At 65.2% G+C, this 6,921-nt stretch overlaps 1 pseudogene; it reads left to right on the forward strand.

The window, feature by feature from the left end:
• Positions 1–5,428: 5,428 nt before the first annotated feature.
• Positions 5,429–5,524, forward strand: LOC137224198 (U6 spliceosomal RNA; annotated as a pseudogene).
• Positions 5,525–6,921: the final 1,397 nt, after the last annotated feature.

A 6,921-nucleotide genomic window follows, 5' to 3' on the forward strand; every position in this document is an offset into this window, starting at 1 on the left:
GCAGATCGATCCCAGCCTCTATCAGCAGCTCCAGGGGGCCCGCCGAGCTCTCCGGGACCTGCTGGTCAGAGCTCTCCAGGGACGAGGCCCCCGCCCTGCCCTCCCGTGGAGGGGCATCCTTGGTGCCAGTGAGGGCGGGCGTCTAGCTGCCCCCACCCCGCCCTCCGCGGACAGCAGGCAGAAGGCCGGCGGCCGCGCTCTCCCGAAGGCGCTCCCGTCCGCCAGCCAGTTTCGCGGAGTCCGCTTGGCCGCCCACCTTCCCCGGCGCCCAAGGCCCGCCGGCCCCTCCCGCCGGCAGGCGGGTGGTGGCTGCGCCAGTGACCTTGTGGTAACCCGAGTGCCATCCGTCAGCGGCCGGCCGCCAGGCTCCGGAACGCTGCGGCAGCTCATCTGAATTCAAATTACCCTGCGAGACGCGCGCCGTGCCAGCCATAACTCAGCGCCGCTGGAGAAGCGCGGCCGCTGCAGATTGGACATTACCATACATTCCTGGGGCGTCGGACAGGGCTGCTAATGAAAATATCAATCAAAAACTCAGCTGACTTAATGGTCAATTTAAATTAATTAATTGGGGAGGAGAAAAAAGTCGAGGGGGCAGCGCTGACGGGCTCCGTCTCCGGTGGCCGCTGAGAAGCTTGGTGCCCGACTGGTACAGCCCCCGGCCCGGCAGACGGGGCATCCCCTCCCAGGGACCCCAGGACACCCGAGGACCCAGGGAAGGGGTGTGAGGCCCGGCCTCCCTGCCTCGGCAGCTCCAGGTCAGCTGCGGGCAGCCTGTCCGACTGTCCAGATCCCTGTCTGCAGGGATAGCCAGCCACCTCCTGCCGGGTCCCCCCGGTCACCAAGGAGCAGAGAAACCCCTTTGCCCGCGGGACGGGGAGCGGCTGGGGGGGCGAGGGCGGGTGAGCCACCGTCCGCTCGGGTCTATGCCTGGACGTCCGCCCACCCCCTCAGGCCTCATCTCCTTGTCCGTGAAAGGGGGTGGCGGCAACCCCCACCCAGGGTGCTGCAGGCCGGGGCGCCCCAAGGCCCCTCGGGAGGGCCAGTGAATTGTCTTCCACATACAGAGAGAGAGGGCAGGTCCCCAGAGCGCAGCCCCGCTACAGCCAGGCAGCTGGAGTGTGAGCTGTACAGTGTCCCTCTCAGCCGTGCGGCACTGGGAAAAGCTTCCAAGGCCCCAGGTGACAGGGGAGCAGGGCTCCAGGGACACACGGGGACCCGCCACTCAGTGAGGGAATGGAGCTCGAGAGGCAGACGCCACAGCCCAGGGGCACCAGCAAACCGTTCAGCTGCCAGAGGGGGGTCTGGGGGAATCAGGATTCCGGGCAGGACCCTCAGGGAGATGCCCACCGCAGGCCCCGCAGACGGGACTTTTTACATCCTCAGAAGCAATAACAGAGCCTCCAAAAAGGAGGGAGGCGACAGAGCCAGGCTGGCCTGGCCCCCCCCGGCCCCGCTGCAGGGCACCGGCCGTCTGCGGACCTCTCCAAGGGAAGGCTGGCCCCGGGGCTGGGTCCCAGATGCCAGGCGGAACATTCCTTGCCATGGACTCTCACCCAGCACCTTTTCTGCAGGAACTGCTCGGGGACATCGCCCACGGCTGAGAGGAACCCGCCATCCAGGGTCTCAGCGCGTGCGGTCAGGGCCGGGGGAGCCCGAGGCGACGTGGGGATTGGAGAGGAGGTGGGAGGCTGGCGGGGGTGGGGGGGGCAGTGAGGAGGGGTCAGGACCCTCGGAGGCAGCCAGGAGGCTGTCAGTGCCAAGTTCAAGTGATTTCACGGGGGGGGGGGGGGGGCAAGTCAGGGTGAGACGTGATGGGGAGGGCTGGGTGGGCATCTCGGGCCGGGGATTGGGGACCCGTGGGGGCTATCCCTGGGCTTCGGGTTCTGGTGGTGTTTGCGGTCAGCACTGGGGCACCACCAGGGTTCTGGGGAGACCCGGACAGTCACCCCCACCCAGCCCACCTTCAAGGGGAGGGCCCGCTGCCTCTCCCGGGTCTGGTGCAGGAGGGGGGCCTCATGTCCCCCAGCCACTTCTGCCCGTGCACTGTTAGGCCCCGAGCCCCCGAGGGTCCCCCCGACCCAGCTGTTACCTCTCGCGCCCCCAGGCCTCCTGGTCAGTGCCCGGCCGGGAAGCCCAGCCACCCAGGCCCCTGTGGGTCAAGTACCAGGGACGAAGGGCCCACCTGGCCCAGCAGGTGGAGGGGACACGAGCCCCACCCCTGACCCCAGGGCACTGCCGAGGCCACGGCAGCTGCTCAGCAGGTGCCACTGCCCCTGAATAACCCCCCCACTGGCGACAGCCGGTGCAGGTGAAACGTCTGCAGACGCACGTTTCCCAGGAGAGGTGCCGACACCGCTCCTCCAATAACTGCAGGATCGATGGCACCAGGGGCCCCAGACCGAGGGACCCTGAGGGGCCCACCCCGCCCTCCGCCCCTCCCACCCCCCCCACCGGGCCTGGGTCCCATAGGCTACCTGCCCTCCTATCACCTGTGCCAAACTCACTGGCCAGAGAGAGCCAGGGTCTAGGCTGGGCCCAGCAGCCAAGGGCTGCAGCCAGCCGAGGCCGGGACGTGGAGAGAGGGGGTGACGGAGAGAGCCCAGAAGAAGGGGGTCCCAGGCCCTCACCTTTGGGCGCTGGTCCCTCCCAGGGTCTCCACTCAGTGGGGTGGCTGCTCCCAAGGTCACGCAGCAGGTTGGTGGGAGCCTGGGCCTTGAACCTCAATTTCCCCGGGCTCCCCCTGGCAACCCACCCACCGTGGAGTGGCCCCTGGGGGATTCGGCTGTGTGAGCTCTGTGGCCTTGGGCGAGTCCCGCACCCTCTCTGGGCTCAGAGCCCCATCTGTAAATTGCAGTGTCCAGGGACCAGCGCTGGGTTCAGTAAGCCCTGGGGCCACGCTCACAGCCACTGGGGCCACACCCATAGCCACCGGGGCCACACCACAGCTCACCCTGCCCCATCCGACCCTGGGCTCCTGCACTCCTGACATGCCTCCTGGATGGCTGGCCTCCCTGGGGAGGGGGCATCTCATCTTGTCCACACTCCCCAGGGTGGCCAGCGCTCTTTGGGGAACGGCATTGATCCCCTTCCTGGACTCAGCCCTCTCTGGGAAGTAGAAGGAGCCACCTGAAGCCCTGAGGACACTGAAGTGGGGGGACTGACTGGGGGACACCATCGCCACCACACCCGGGGCCCCAGGGTCTGCGCCACCTCCACTCCCACCCCAGGTTCCAGACCGCCCTCCACCCACCCACCCCCGCAGGCTTGCCCACACGCCCGGCAGGCTGAGGTCTCAGCCACGGCCGGGGCAATCTTTGCTGCCACCCAGCGGCCGCTAGGGGCAGTGCAGGGGGCGCCTCCGGCCACCGCAGGACCGCCCAGCCACAGGGTGAGTGACCAGGGGCCCCCAGGAGCTGGCCAGTGGAAGTAGAGCCCCTCTTTGGGCCTGGACCATGCACCTCAGAGGCCCAGCCAGAGGGCAGCTGGGGACCAAGGGGGTGGGGCTGAGCTCTGGGCAGAGCAGCCACTGCCTCGGTCTAGGGCCACCGGGCCCCGCCCGCTGTGGGGAAGTGGGCATCCATCCTCCAGTTCCTGCACGAGCGTCCCGGTCGCCCCGTGAGGCCAGGACCCCTAGCCCCACACGCTGAGAGCGTCCAGCGTCTGGACCCTCAGGCTTCAAGCTGAGAAACAGGCCTCGATCCAAGCCCCCCGCCCAGCTTGTGCAGCCACGGTGCGATGCCCACGCGCAGCTGCTCCCCTCAGGCCCTCGGCCCCAGCCCACACCCTCAGGAGGATGGGGAGGGAGGCGCCCCCGCCGGCCCCGACCTGTGATCCCAGCTGCTCTGGGCGCACCCGCATCCCAGTGTGAGCAGCTGGGGCATCTGCGGCAGGCCGTCTGCGGCAGAGCCCTGGCTGGGGGGGGCCTGTATGGCTGCAGAGCCCCGGGGCAGCCCTGGCCCTCCCTGCCCTGGTCCAGAGGGCTGCGGAGGGCGGGTGGGATGGGCCGGGGAGCCTAGGCGGCAGACACTGCCTGGCAAGGTGAGGCCCAGCCTCTCCCTCCCTGACCCATGAAGGGACAAAGCCCCACAGGCCACAGGCTCCACCCCCCAGAGGCCCCTCTGTGCACTGGCCTGTCACTGTCAGGTCCACCTGCAGTCTCCCCCTGCGTGGAGAACCACCCGGGCCCGGCACAGAGCGGACCCTCGGCAGATGGGAGCCCGACGCCCAGGGCAGCCCTGCCCACACCCGGCTTTCATGGAGGGCAAGCGTCTCAGGCCCAAGCCAGCCCCCCGGGAAGGGGGAGCCAGCCCTGAGTTCCCGGTAGTCCCAGGGCTGCCGTGGCTGTCCTCACCACACAGACCCACCCGGGCCACCCAAGGCAGCTCTGAGATCAGGGCCCCCCCGTCAAAGGCCAAAACCACGACAGAGGGGCAAAAACCGCAGCCGCTCAACACCCTGCCCCGGTCAGTCCGCCTCGCCCTCACGCCCCGGGTCCATTCAAACAGAGGAGGTACCATGCCGGGAGGGGAAGCCAGGCCCTGGGCCTGAGTGAGGACCCCCTGCGCCCTGTGTCCCCAGCACCCCTGAAGGAGGAGGCCTTGGTATCTGTTAACGGACAGGGTGTCCTGCCGCCCGCCTGCCAGGGCTGGTGGAGGTCTCTGCCAGGACAGCAGGACAGAGGACCCACGCCTCACATACAAGGGCATCAGCCACCCCTGCCAGCCACCCTGAGCCGAGCTGCACCCACGAGGCGGCCGTGCTCCCAGGAAGCCAGGAGAATGGGCGTCAATCCCCAGTGGACGGATGCTACGCTGGGGCCCAAAGAACTGGGGCTCCCGGGGGCCGGGCCCTGGACCTCCCTACCCTGGTCCAGCACCCTGTGTCCTTCTGTCGACGGCGAGCACAACCAGGCTAGCGGCGGCCACGCATCCAGCCAGGCGTCGGTGGCGGGGCTGGGAGACTGGGAGAACTGGGCACCGACCGCGGGGTCCGCAGATTCCATAAAGCACCAGAGGCAGCGTTTCCCCCTTGAGGGCCAGACGGCCTCTGCGGTCCCTGCTCACCTCTGCCGCCCGACGCGCCTCGCTTCGGAAACAGCCAGGCCCGAGGGCTGCCAGGTGCTGAGCCTTGATCTCGTGGGGACACTCAGCCCAGGACCCGTCCCCCGCCTCCCGGGGCCTCTTCCTCTCCTGCACGAAGGGCCCTGATGTGGGATTCCATTTCCGTGAAATGTCCAGAATGGGTAAATCCACAGAGGCAGAGCAGGTTGGTGGGGTGGCGGCCAAGGGCAGGGGGTTTCTTTGGGGCCACGGCGTGAAACGCCTCGGAACTGGATGGACGTGGTGGCTGCACAACCCTGCCAATGTCGTAACTGCCACTTTAAGATCGTTAATTTTGTGTCATGTGAATTGCACCTCAAAGCAGGTTTCAAAAAGACAATTAGATTGGAAGGATACAGAGACGATTAGCATGGTCCCTGCGCAAGGATGACACACAAATTCGTGAAGCATTCCATATTTAAAAGAAAAAAGACAATGAGATAACTTGGATGTATAGTAATATATGAAATTAATACCTAAATCAATAAATCTCATACACTAACAGTAAAAAGATGTTTGCAGTTAATTGTGCAAGACCTTTAAAATAGTAACACCGGAGAGGGAAGGCTTTGGTCCTGGGGCCGCTGCATCGGCCTGGCCCCAGCCCCCCTCTAGCCCCCTCACCTGTGCCCGCCCGGGCTCCCCACAGCATCGCCCCAGGGAGCTCCTGGCTGCGCAGGTGCGGACGACATGACCCTCCTGCACGGCGGCACCCACAGCAAGCGTCTCTGTCACCCCACACGTCCCGGGTCTCGGCCTGGGAGCGGCAAGGCTGGTGTTCATCCCAGATGCCACAGCACGCTCTCTCCGCTGCAGTCCGTGCAATGCTGTGGGGTCTCATTTGTCATCTGTTACTGTGGTTTCTTGTTCCTGGAGCAAGTTCCCAGCTGAAGGGGAGCTCCCTGGGGAGGGGTCCCAGCACGGGGCACATGCAAGACCCAGAGAAAGTTCCCCTGAGCTGAAAGGGCATTAATTGAGCAGAGGGCGGCCTCTGAGACACCCCATGACCCCCGCCTCCTGGGTTCACGCCACTGTGGGCCGCACCCACACTTCCATCAGGCTCCGCAGATGGTGGGTGTGCTGTGGCTAGCTGGCCCACCGAGGGAAGCCGGCTGCTTGCAAGTTTCCTTGTAGAAGCCCCAGCGGCGGGACCGAGGGTGACTCCGAGGAAACACGTGCGGTGCAAAGGGCGACGAAGAGCCACCAGGGTGGGACATATGTGGGGACACCCACAGCCACTGACAGCACGTGACAGGACTGCCAACGGCCTGGGGGCAAAACGAGGCTGCCCGTGCACAAGAAGAGGACAGAAAGCCAAAAGGGCAGGGCCGGAATTAAAGTGACCAAGGTCCTGGTGTTGGGGGGAGGCAACCTGGGTGAGCTTCAGACTTTGCGAGGTAAGGACGCTCATTATGACGGCGGGGCACCCACTTACAGAGCAGAAACAGAACTCATAACATTACGACCAGGAGAGGGAGAAGCCACAGAACCCAGTGACAGAAGACTTACAATAAGTGAAAAAACACCTAATTCTCCAGGTAAAGCTGGAGGTGGGATTAAGAAAACCACTCTGGTCTGTTCACCAAAGACCTAACATACAAGGCTACTGAAAGATTTAACACAAAAGGATGTAAAAATATACACCCAGTGACGTCCGCTTCTGGTCAGAATGCAGAGGATGTTGAAACCCTCGGCTTCCGACAAGAAAACTCATCACATTAAAGCCAGGGATGCAGGAAAAGGAGCGCCTGCAGGGCAGCTTGAAGAACTGGTTGCACAGAGAGACGAGCCTTTCCTCACGGGCACCTGGGGTGGGCAC

The sequence above is a fragment of the Pseudorca crassidens genome, chromosome 4 (genome assembly GCF_039906515.1).
Source record: "Pseudorca crassidens isolate mPseCra1 chromosome 4, mPseCra1.hap1, whole genome shotgun sequence".
In the NCBI taxonomy this organism is placed as follows: domain Eukaryota; kingdom Metazoa; phylum Chordata; class Mammalia; order Artiodactyla; family Delphinidae; genus Pseudorca; species Pseudorca crassidens.